General features: G+C 45.9%; 1 long non-coding RNA gene across 1 annotated transcript; it reads right to left on the reverse strand.

Annotated features, from left to right (window-relative positions):
* Nucleotides 1–1,337: 1,337 nt before the first annotated feature.
* On the reverse strand, nt 1,338–12,751 carry LOC132378715 (uncharacterized). The gene is made up of 3 exons (XR_009507174.1): nt 12,646–12,751; nt 2,531–2,612; nt 1,338–2,451 (listed from the first exon to the last, which is right to left on the reverse strand). It is a non-coding gene; the product is annotated as an uncharacterized LOC132378715 (long non-coding RNA).
* Nucleotides 12,752–13,023: the final 272 nt, after the last annotated feature.

Raw genomic sequence — 13,023 nt, forward strand, 5'->3', positions numbered from 1 at the left:
ATGCTGGAGGGACCCAGGGCTTCTTAGTAGACAGGATAAACTGGACCGCTAATTTGGAGAAGTCAAAAGGTGGGGGGTCTGCGTTTCACTCTTTGTGATGCTCAGACACAGCAGTCTTGGCGCACTTGTTACATACTCCGTAACTGGGTCACTTACCAGCAAAGATAGAGAGGTCCGTTGAAGTCTGATGGTACTATTTTTAACAGTATTTATTGATAAAATACACAAAAATAATATCAATGCAAACATACAGATAATATACGTCGTCAATACTAAATCTAAAGGTGCGGGTATAATAATAATCAATAAGAAATAGCTCTTTCGTTGTCTAGGGGTTAATGTATTGTCCGATGGAAATATAAAAGTCACTCAAGTTCATTCAAGCTGCAGGCTGCAGCCTTTGGTTGGAGTCAAGAGAGAGAGTTTAAACTGGCCCATTCCTTTTATGATGTCAATCCTTCGAGAGTCATTGGGGGCTGACTTCTCCTTTGTGTTAGCCAAATCCGTTCTTCCGTGGCAAGGCCCACCAATTCCGAGGCAAATGAAAAAGGATGCACGTGGACCTTCCACTGGCTTTTGCTATTACGCTGTTACAGGATTTCTAGCGTTTCTTCTGGTGCGTCTGAGGGGGCCGTTCCCCAGACCCTCTTTTATCCTGACTCACAGGGTCTCAGATGTCAATCAGGTTGGGATGATGCAATCCCTCCACCAACCCCCCTCTGTTCATTGCCTGGGGGCTTCGATGAATCATACAGTACTCAATACACAATTCCATCTCCAAGAGATAATGGCTGTTATCCGTGGCTTTGTCTCTCGAAAGCCCAGGACACATTCCAAACATTGAAGAATCTGTGTGTCTCTTTCTCATTTCCTGGGTCTCCTGACCCGAATCAATAGCGATCCTGCGATTCTCAAAAGGGAGGGGGCCACAGGCGTAACACACTATAGTTCCCCCGACCTGGAACTACAAACAATTAGGTACCGACCATTTCACATACCTGAGTGAGTTCTGCTCCATGATCCTGACCACAGTTTACATGCTGCCAAAGGCCAATGTTAAGCAGGGACTCGAGGTACTGAGTGTCTCCATCAGCAAACAAGAAACATCCTTTCCCAGCAGTCTTCATTTATTGCTGGGGAATTCAGGCAGGCTTGGTTGTAGAAATCTTTGCCCAATTGTTCTCAGCAAATCATTTGCAGCTCCAGGTAAGCCAGAACTTTGCCAAAAAGGTAGATTTTAGAAAACCTCGTAAAAGAAAAGCACGACAGAAAGAGCAGAGGATCCGCAAGTGAAATCTAAAGCTCAGCACCTAGGCAGATGAAAGCACAGCTGGCAATGAAAAATGAAAATGGGAGACACGCAAGTGGCTGAAACTGATCGAGTGCGAAGCTGTCAAAGATGTCTCAATGTTTCAGTGATAGGGAGAATTGAGGTCCTAAAGGAATCCCAAAACAGGGATGGGAATTGTAAAAGTGACATTTTTCTACAAAGGGAACCACTGAAAACAGGAATGTTGAGTGCATGGAATTTTATTTGATAGATTTATTTTGTGTGTTACATTGTTACAGGTGGTAAAAGAGAGATTAGCAAAGAGACAAATTAGGAAATCGTATATGTGTGAGTTGAAACAAAGACAGGGATGATTTACGTTAGAGAAGCAAAAAATAAAGGAACGGATATGAGATCAGAAAAAACCTAAGAGTTGCCTGGGAAAAAAGTAAAAAGAATACTTTTTATTACTTTTAATGCTTTTAATTCATGCATTATTTGCACCAAAGTTTTTTTTTATGTTTTCAATATCACCTCCAACCTCTTCCTTTTGCTCTTCTTTGTTTGTCTCTTCATCTTCATCTGATTTATCCAGAGAATCTGATTCCACCTCATATTCACTTTCACTTTCAGTTCCGATCATAGCTGGGATTTGTAGTTTGGGTTGCTCGTGTTTGCGCGTGCCCCTTCCTTCACACATGCGCAATTCCTGTTGCTCTTTTTTTTCTTGAAATGGTTGATGTTGCCGCAGTTTCCTGTTCTGTATCGCCGGAGGTAAATTGCACTTGAGCCCGAGGTTCTTTCATGCTGGCCGACCTTAATTCTTTTCCAACTTGTGTTGTCTTCAAAGCTGTAGTATTCTTCTGCTTCTGTTTAGGAGGCAAAACTTAAGACAATCCTGAGTAGTTTGTAAGTAATTTTTAAAAGGTATTTACTAACTTTTCTTCACTTAAACATTATTTTACAGTTTTTTTACGGGTGAGCTGGATTTCCACGTCTCGATCCTACGTCATCACGTGACGTCCTCCCCCCCTCCCCTGTTCAGAATACAGGACGAAGGGTTTCGGCCCGAAACATCGACAGCACTTCTCCCTATAGATGCTGCCCAGCCCGCTGCGTTCCACCAGCATTTTGTGTGTGTTGCTTGAATTTCCAGCATCCGCAGATGTCCTTGTGATTTCCTAAAAAATATCACATGCATGTTAGCTGATGACACAACTGCTACCTTGATATCTACATATTTTGACCTATAGTACATACCTTCAAAGTATAGCAGATACCTCTGGTCCATTTCAGCAGGCAGCAAGCTGCCTCTTCTCCTCAATCCCTTACCTGCATTTACCTGAAACAGAATATTGGTCTGTTAAATTGGCTTTCTATCAATGAGGCTGCATGCAATGCAAAATCTTCCCACTTAAAGCTCAAGCCTCCTCCCTAACCCCTGTCCAAGAATTATTTTAACTGTTGATGAAACTGCATTCACAGGCATGGGAATGTCTGTCAGAAATAACTGTGAATATTTCTGACAGACTTAAACAATGTAAAGTATTTAAAATATAAAGACATTCATTATATGATTAAAATGACATTTGTTATATAAAAAATAAAACAGAGAGTACATAAAAGAGCCCAGATGTCCCAGTCTAGACCATAGATCATAAGATCATAAGACTTAGGAACAGAATTATTCCATTTGGCCCATCGAGTCTGCTCCACCATTCCATCATAGCTGATTTACTGAACCTTCAACCTCAAACTCCTGCCTTCTCCCTGTAACATGTGATGCCTTTACAAATCCAAAACCCTTTTAACCTCCACTTTAAACATCCAGTGATTTAGCCTCCAAAGTTATCTGTGGCAATAAATTTCACAGAATCACCATCTTCCAGCTGAAGAAATTCCTCCTCATCTGTGTTCTAAAGGAAAGTCTTTATGTTCTGAGGCTGCTGCTAAGAAAGCTTAGAAGTTGCTGTTTTGCTATTGGAATCCCTCAGCACTTCAGAATACAGTTAGAATTATGACAGAAACTTACATGAAGTTTGAGACATTCAGGCTTGATTGAGTGATCCTTAGGAGTGATTTGGTTCATCAATGTAGTCCAATAATCACAACATGGTTAATGATAATCCATGTACTGTAATTGGTTATTTAAAAGCAATGATCCCTGTCTGCTGAAATGCTTGTGAAAACAAGATTTCTTTCAACAGACACCATAAGCACTGGAAACTTACACGTTATCAACATCTTTATGAAATTTGCTAGAAAAATAAGTGAAATAACAATGGTGTCCTTCTCCAGACCCTCATCCCTGGTATTGAGGTGCAAGTTACACTTTATCGGTTATATTGGCCATTTCATTTATGTGCCCAAATCCAGATGCTAAAAGCAGACATGATCTATTTCAAGCTCTGTTGGAGAAAGGGGTTACCAGTCAGACAGAGGTAAAGGTTCAAGGACAACCTTGATAAAATGCAACAGCCTCACTGACCTCGGAATCTCTGGCCCATGATCATTAAATAGAGCAAATCATTCAGAACGGTTCTAAGTCCCTGAGCTAAGAACACACAGAAGCCCTGTGTAAGTGGTAGAAACAGCACACCACTTCATTAACGATTCTTCCTTCCACTCCATCAGGCAGCTCTTTGGACGAGCTTGCAACTTCTACATTGGCCTCATCAGACATATCAGAACCCACAAAACTAGTGTGGAAAAAAGACATCTTTGATTCTAAAAGTCTGTCTAATGGAGTGCAAAGTTATATGTCCAAAATAACAGATGGGAAGCCAGCTTCAGATTCGGATTATTTTATTTATCATATATAGATCAAAACGTACAGTGAAATGCATTGTTTGTGTTACAACCACCTATGAATGTGCTGGGGACAGGCTGCAAATGTTGCCTCACATTCCAGCGCCAACACAGCATGTTGACAATGCTCAAAAGAACAACACTGAATGCAACAAAACTGAACACAATGAGCAATAAAATGACATCAGCAAAGTAAGCCCCTTTCCTCCCTCCTACCCACTCACACACATGGGTATTTGGGCAGACTTCTATTCCTAGGACAGGCCTCTGGTACTTCAGTCTCCAGTCTGAAGTTTCCAGGCTTCAGCTATCAGGCTTCAACTTCCGATTGATCTTCGGGCTTCAATCTTCGCTATAGACCCATGGACTAGCTGAATATTGTACCCCAGACTCCAGGACTCAGACTCCTAGCTCACCTGCTAACTGGCCCTCATGCTTCCTGCTCTTATGGATATCCAACCTGGGATAGTCCAACATCTATAGATATCTGTCGTCACACATCCAAGTTGTTGGCCTTTGAGTGCGGAGCCGAGGCCTGGAGGCCAGCTTGACCTCAAACTCTTCCTCATCCCTATCCTGAAACCCTAATCTGACCTCCAACTCCCTTCTTTGTCCCCAAAGACATCACTACAAACTTAAAAAACAACTAAGTTAGAGCTATGATCTCAATGGAGACTCCAACTTGACACCATCTTGACAGAAGCGCTTCACTGAGACTTGAGGTTCAATAGTTCAAAGTTCAAAGTTCAAAATGCATTTACTATCAAAGTATACATTCTGTATACAACCTTGAGATTTGTCTCCTTACAGGCAACCACAAAACAAGGAAACAAAACAGAACCCATTAGAAAAGAAAACTGTCAAACACCCAATCTGCAAAAAAGAAGAACAATTCATTCAAATAAAAGTAAGCCAATAACATTCAGAACCAAAGTTCACAGAAGTGAGATCATAGGCACGTAGCCAGTTATCACTGCAGCAGGTTCAGGAGTCCATTAGTTGCGGACCACAGCCTCAGATCAGCACAGAGACGAGTAAACCTCACCGAGCAGCAAGTTGAAAACTGGCCCACACTTCCAGTCCCAGTACCCTGGTTTTCTCAATCTGGCCTAGTGCTTAAATCTGCCAAACTTTGGCTTATTCCTTACTGTTGGTCCCGAGCACTGTCACTTTGATACACTCTCAGGCCTGGGCCCCACTCCTCAATTCACCCATATCCAACGTTTAATATCTGACCAGGTGCTTGAGGCGATTATGAATGGAACAGCAATATAACTATTGCTCTGACACATGCTTGTGAACTGAAATTGAAATAGGCACAATCCAGTTCGGTTAACCAGAGAAGTCAATTTCAGTTGAATTACAGCTTGTTGTCTTCTTTTTAAAATGAACACCTCCGAATCATTAAAGGAACAGGTAGTGATGCACCATCAATAACTCTCAGAGATGGGAGGCAAACAACAGGCTTTTATTAGCTGCAAGAAATGACCACACAACATCCTGGAGACTGAGGGGGGGAGCAGTGTCTCCAATTGCCTTTATACAGGGGTCAGTGGGAGGAGCCACAGGAGCAGTCAGCAGAGGGGTGTGTCCAGACAGGTGTATGTAGTTCACCACATTCACCCCCCCCCCCACTTTGTTTTAAAAAAGAGTCCCCATGGGGCGAAGTTTCTTACAAGTATATTTACAGGTTAAGTCTATCAGGCAGTCGAGTCTGTCGCTACGATCTACATAGCACTGCATAGCACATGAGGAGTCTGTGTAGGGCTTGGTGTGCGCGGTGTCTCGTGGGCATACACCTTGATGGGTACGGGGTTCATAGTCACCGTGGAGTGTTCCGGGTAGTGGTCTGCTGCTCCTGTGGGTGCCAGATCGCGGACATAGACCGTGTCCTCCCGCCCATCAGGTAAGACCATGTAGGCATACTGGGGGTTTGCATGTAGAAGGTGAACCCTCTCGACCATCGGGGAGTATTTATTGCTCCTCACATGTTTCTGGAGCAGCACTGGCCCTGGGGATGTCAGCCAAACCAGTAGGGTGGTCCCAGTAGCAGACTTCCTGGGAAAAGAAAAGAGTCACTCATGAGGGGTGGCATTGGTGGACGTGAATTACAGAGAGCGGATGGAGTGGAGTGCCTCGGGGAGGACCTCCTGCCAGTGAGAGACCAACAATCACTTTGACTTAAGGGCGAAGAGTGTGGCCTTCCACACAGTGGCATTCTCCCTCTCCACCTGTCCATTTCCACGGGGATTATAGCTCGTGGTCCTACTAGTAGCAATACCCCTAGCCAGCAGGTACTGGCACAGCTCGTCACTCATAAAGGAGGACCCTCTATCACTGTGGATGCAGCAGGGATATCCAAACAGAGTGAAGAGCTGGCGCAGGGCCTTTATGACGGACATGGCAGTGGTATCAGGGCAGGGGATGGCAAAGGGGAACCTCGAATACTCGTCGATAATGTTGAGAAAGTAGACATTGCGGTCGGTGGAGGGAAAGGGGCCCTTAAAGTCGATACTCAGTCGCTCAAAGGGGCGGGTGGCCTTGATAAGTTGTGCCTTTTCAGGACAGTAGAAGTGTGGTTTGCACTCAGCGCAGACTTGGCAGTCCCTGGTCATCGTCCTAATGTCCTCAAGGGAGTAAGGCAGGTTCCGGGCTTTCACGAAATGGTAAAATCAGGTGACCCCGGGTGGCAAAGATCTGTGTGGAGGGTGTATAGCTGGTCGAGCTGCGCACTGGCACACGCTCCCCAGGATAGGGCATCAGGGGGCTCATTGAGCCTTCCAGGCCGGTACAGGATATCATAGTTGTAGGTGGAGAGTTCCATTCTCCACCACAAAATTTTATCATTTTTGATTTTGCCCCGCTGTTGGTTGCTGAACATGAACGCAACTGAGCACTGGTCAGTCAGCAAGGTGAACTTTTTGCCGGCGAGATAGTGCCTCCAGTGCCTAATAGCTTCCACTATGGCCTGGGCTTCTTTCTCCACCGTGGAGTGCTGAGTTTCAGGGCCCTGAAGGGTATGAGAGAAGAATGCTACCGGCCTTCCTGCCTGATTGAGGGTCGCAGCCAGCGCGAAGTCGGAGGCGTCATTCTCGACTTGGAAGGAAATGGTCTCGTCCACCGCATGCATCGTTGTTTTGGCAATGTCCCCTTTAATGCAGCTGAAGGCCGCACGGGCCTTGGTTGAGAGGGGAAATGCGGTGGACTTGACCGGGGGCGGGCCTTGTCTGTGTAGTGAGGGACCCATTGGACGCAATAGGAAAAGAAGCCCAGGCACCGTCTGAGGGCTCTGAAGTTGGTGGGAAGGGGGAGTTCCAACAGGGGGTGCATACAGTCGGGATCAGGGCCAATGACTCATTCTCCATGACATACCCAAGAATAGCAAGTCGGGTGGTTCCAAACACACACTTGTCCCTGTTATAGGTAAGGTTAAGAGCTTTGGCCACTTGGAAAAATCGTTGGAGGTTCGTGTTGTGATCCTGCCAGTCATGACCGCAGATGGTGATGTTATCCAGATATGGGAACGTGGCCTTCAGTTGGCACTGGTCCACCATCCCGTCCATTTCCCTCTGGAAGACAGAGACACCATTCGTGACACCGAAGGGGACGTGCAGGAAGTGATAGAGCCTGCTGCCCACCTCGAAGGCGGTGTAGGGGCGGTCCTCCGGGCGGATGGGGAGCTGATGGTAAGCGAATTTCAGGTCTATAGTCGAGTACACCTTGTATTGAGCTATCTGATTGACCATATCCGCGATGCGGGGTGGGGGTAAGTGTCAAGCTGCGTGAACCTATTGATGGTCTGGCTATAGTCCACGACCATCCTATTTTTCTGCCCTGTCCAAACAACTACCACCTGGGCCCTCCAAGGACTTGTGCTTGGCTCGATGATCCCCTCCCTGAGCAGCCACTGCACCTCCGACTGAATGAAGGCCTGTCCCCTGCGCTGTACCTCCTGCTTTTAGTTGCCACAGGTTTACAGTCGGGGGTCAGGTTGGCGAACAGCGGTGTGGGAGGGATTTTGAGGGTGGAGAGGCTGCAAGTGGTGTCAGTAGCGCGGCTGCTGGCATGGTGCTGGGTTGGATGTGTCGGTTGGTGTGTGTGTGTGGGCAGTAGTGGGGTATATGACGAAGTCCCACAAAACTGAGGATTTCTGACAGTGAGTGGTGGGAGGGGCCCATCATACTCCATTGTCACACTTTTGAGTTGGCTCTGGAAGTTCAGCCCCAATAGCAAAGGGGCACACAGTTGAGGCATGAACAGTAACGCAAAGTCACGATATTCTGTGCCCTGCACCACCAATGTTGCTACACAACCCCCATAGATGTCTGCAGAATGCAATCCAGAAGCCATAGTGACCTTCTGGCTTACCGGCTGTGTCACGAGTCCACAGCGTTGCATCGTGTCCGGATGAATAAAACTCTCAGTGCTGCCTGTGTCAAACTGGCAGCTAGTCCTATGCCCCTCCACCAGGATGTCCATGATTGACCTTGCAAGCTGGTGTGGATCACTTTGGTCGAGGGTTACAGAGGCCAGAGTTGAACTGCCGTCTTGGTGTCCAGTAAGCACCAGTGGGTCGGAGGCGGCGCGAGGTGGCGCCAACAAAGATGTCCGCCCTCATGCCTCGCACGAGGCGGGCAGGCAAGATGGCGGCGACCAAGATGGCCACCCCCATGCCTCGCACGAGGTGGGCAGGCAAGATGGCGGCAACCAAGATGGCCGCCCCATGCCTCGCACACGGCACTGCTTGACCCCACTCGTGGTACAGACCTTGGCAAAGTGGCCCTTCTTTCCACAGCTGGAGCAGGCCGGGCAGCGTTTTCGGGGGTGTTTTTCGAGTCCGCAGAAGTAACACTGTGCGGACTTGTGACTGGCAGCAGCCGTGGTCGATTCACCAGAGGGTTGCTGGGAGTTCACGGACTCGTGAGTGGCAGCAGCTGTGGTCGATTTGCTGTCAGGTGGCGGGATCTGTGGCGTCCACAGGGCCAGTGGGAGATTGCGCGGCTGGAAAGCGTCAGCGTTGTGCTCGATCTGTAAGGTAAGATCAGCATTTTCCAGCAGCTGGTGGCACACGTACACTGACCTGATCCCCGTAACGAAGGTGTCTCATACCAGGAGCACCGCATGCTGTTCCACCGTCAGTCCCTTGCAGTCGCAGGCCCGCACGAGTGTCTGTAGGGCCCGGACAAACTCAGCGCTCGACTCTCCGGCCCGCTGACGCTGTGTCACTAAGCAATGTCTTGCATAGACAGTGTTCACCGGCCGCAGGTACTGTCTTTTGAGGGCATCCAGTGCCCCTTGGTAGGTCTGCCGGTATCTGATGAGGGAATACACCCGCAGACTGACTCTGGCAAGCAGAACTCTGCGCATGATAGCAGGCTCAGTCATGGGAATCTCTTCCGGGTACAATTGGAAGCATGCAAGCCAGAGTTCAAAGGCAATGTCTGCTTCGGGATCTTGAGGATCAATGTCCAATCTATGCGGTCGTAAAATGTTCGCCATGGTTTAAAATTGCAGCTAATAAAATTGATGCACCATCAATAACTCTCGGAGATGGGAGGCAAATGACAGGCTTTTATTAGCTGCAAGAAATGACCACACAACATCCTGGAGAATGAGGGGGGGGAGCAGTGTCTCCAATCGCCTTTATATAGGGGTCTGTGGGAGGAGCCACAGGAGCAGTCAGCAGGGGGGCGTGTCCAGACAGGTATACATGGTTTACCACAGTCAGCAGAGGGGCGTGTGCAGACAGATATACATGGTTTACCACAGTCAGCAGAGGGATGTGTCCAGACAGGTATACATGGTTTACCACAGTCAGCAGAGGGGTGTGTCCAGACAGGTATATGTAGTTCACCACAGTCAGCTGAGGGGCGTGTCCAGACAGGTATACATGGTTTACCACAGTCAGCAGAGGGGCGTGTCCAGACAGGTATACATGGTTTACCACAGTCAGCAGAGGGGTGTGTCCAGACAGGTATATGTAGTTCACTACAGTCAGCAGAGGGGCGTGTGCAGACAGATATACATGGTTTACCACAGTCAGCAGAGGGGTGTGTCCAGACAGGTATACATGGTTTACCACAGTCAGCAGAGGGGCGTGTCCAGACAGGTATATGTAGTTCACCACAGTCAGCAGAGGGGTGTGTCCAGACAGGTATATGTAGTTCACCACAGTCAGCAGAGGGGTGTGTCCAGACAGGTATATGTAGTTCACCACAGTCAGCAGAGGGGTATGTCCAGACAGGTATACATGGTTTACCACAGTCAGCAGAGGGGTGTGTCCAGACAGGTATATGTAGTTCACCACAGTCAGCAGAGGGGTGTGTCCAGACAGGTATACATGGTTTACCACAGTCAGCAGAGGGGCCTGTCCAGACAGGTATACATGGTTTACCACAGTCAGCAGAGGGGCGTGTCCAGACAGGTATATGTAGTTCACCACAGTCAGCAGAGGGGTGTGTCCAGACAGGTATATGTAGTTCACCACAGTCAGCAGAGGGGTATGTCCAGACAGGTATACATGGTTTACCACAGTCAGCAGAGGGGCGTGTCCAGACAGGTATATGTAGTTCACCACAGTCAGCAGAGGGGCGTGTCCAGACAGGTATATGTAGTTCACCACAGGTAGCTCATCAATATGCATTGATCACAGAAAATGCAAAGGAAGGGGCACTCAACCATCTAGCTTTTGTAGATTCTAGGCAGGTGTGATTAATCTTGTACCCTTTTTTTAAACCTCTGCCTTTTTCTCTGCATTTATTTTCCCAGTTCCTTTTTAAATGCCACAGCTGCTTCTTTATTCATGCCACCAACTGATCTAACCCCCTCATATAGCTCATCCTTCATCCTTTTAATTCCACAGTCTACATCCTTCCAATCCCCCACTCTTGCTCCACATCACACCCTGCTCTCTCCACATTCCCCTCCCAATTCTCTATTCCCCATCTCATTCCAATCCTCTAGCAGTGCAATCCAAATTCTAGCTACCTACAGAGCAAAGACATTTTCCTTGTATCACTTTTGCCAATTAGTTTAATTCATTCTACCCCGGATCTTGACCCTTCCAGAAAATGCAGCATTTTCTTTCTATCAGTTTAGTAATGATGACATGCAATTAATTAATGAGACCAGCTGGGACCATGTAACAGTTTGGCCCATAACAGTTGTTTTTTTCCATTTAAGTCATAAGATTTTGGATGAAGGATTACACAGAAGTGATAGGCTTTTTCTTTAAGGAAGAACATTCTGTTAACATGCTTTCCTTCCTGCAGCAATCTGAAGCTAATCCTAAAATCTTATTCCTTTTTCTTCACAAGACATTCAATATTTATAACACCCCCATGTTTAAGATAAATGTAAGTGCATGGCTTGTACTAAGCATAGTAAAAGTTCAAATTGTTATATTTATTGAAAGGAAGAATTTAATTGCCTAAATATTAGCTTTCCTGTTCAAATGTCCACAATTATGTTATGTGTACGCCTACATAATACCAATTTGTTGGCATCAATGAAAGAAAAGCTTTCCAATCAGGACACAAGTGGAAGTGTTAATTAAACATTTCATCATGTAGTGTTCAGAACTTTAAATAACGTCTCCTGAAATTATTCAAAGCATTGACAGCAGCAAATAGGAATCTTTTCCTCCTCCTGAAATATACAGATACGTATTTAATTGCCGACGAATAAGCAAACCCCAGCAGTCATTATCGGACCAAACTTAAAAATTAACCAATCGTTTTTTTTATTGATTGCTCCCATTATTAGTCTGGGGTTACAACAATATTCACTGAGTATTGTGCTTAAAACAAGGAACCATACTGCAAACCATGTCAGGTTCCTCTTTGCTTTTAGCAGAAGTTAAACTTAATGGAACCCAATTTGTCAATGTACTTGGGACCAGAACTTTATTTTTAATTGTCAGATGCTGGTCACTCCAATTCTTAATTTATCAGTTGAAAAGCACCCTCCCAACTACTATTTGTCCCATAATCTTCAAACCCCCGGACTGTCATCATCTCACTGTTGATGCCCAATTTACATATTTTCTATCAGACAGTGGATTCCACTGAAAAGATTCTCAATGGTAATCCTTAAATTAAATCCATATTGAATTATGCATATTTTAAAACTGAACTACTTAATGGACATGACTAATCTTTCCAGTCACACAAGCAAGCATTATTCATAAATTGGCAATAATTTTGTGCTCAGGTGGCTCACTAACTATAAAACCCATTGTAATCTCCTGCTGTGTAACTAAAGTATGACATTGGGATGAATAAACTCCACTTCTGCTCTTGCCGCAAGATAAAATCCATAGCCATTGAGTGAACCAGCATAGAAACAGAAAATGCTGGAAATACTCAGCAGGTCAGACTGAATGGATGCAGCCTGGCATGCTGAGTATTACCGGCATTTTCTGTTATGAGTTTAGATTTCCAGCATTTGCAGCTTTTTTTTTGTATTTTCTTGAACAAAGCAAAGCCCTGCAGAAGGGTAAAGCATCACAATGCACCAATCATCTGGTCGATAAAACTGCTTTTTTGACATTGACCACAGGGTAGTACCTCATAGAGCTTGAACTTCAGATCGATTCCACCACTATTTGCTTGTCTTCGACCCAGCCTCCATGGTGGTTACATGGCATCCAAGCCTATTGGGTAAGGGGAAAAGATGAATAAATACAAATGAAAAGTCAAGTCAATCCTGATGCAGGGTTTTGATCTGAAATGTTGACATTTCCTCCCGCAGATGCTGCCTGACACTCAGAGCTCCTCCAACAGATGGTTTGTTACCCCACATTTACTCAGCTATTCCTACAGCAAGAAGTAGAAATCAGGAGTTTATTGGGAGATTGTGGGGTTCACAATTTAAATGATGTTCAATTGCAACAGAAGACTTTAAGGTAGTTTCTAAAAATTATAGGAACATAGTGGGGATATAAT

The sequence above is a fragment of the Hypanus sabinus genome, chromosome 1, assembly GCF_030144855.1.
Source record: "Hypanus sabinus isolate sHypSab1 chromosome 1, sHypSab1.hap1, whole genome shotgun sequence".
Taxonomy (NCBI): domain Eukaryota; kingdom Metazoa; phylum Chordata; class Chondrichthyes; order Myliobatiformes; family Dasyatidae; genus Hypanus; species Hypanus sabinus.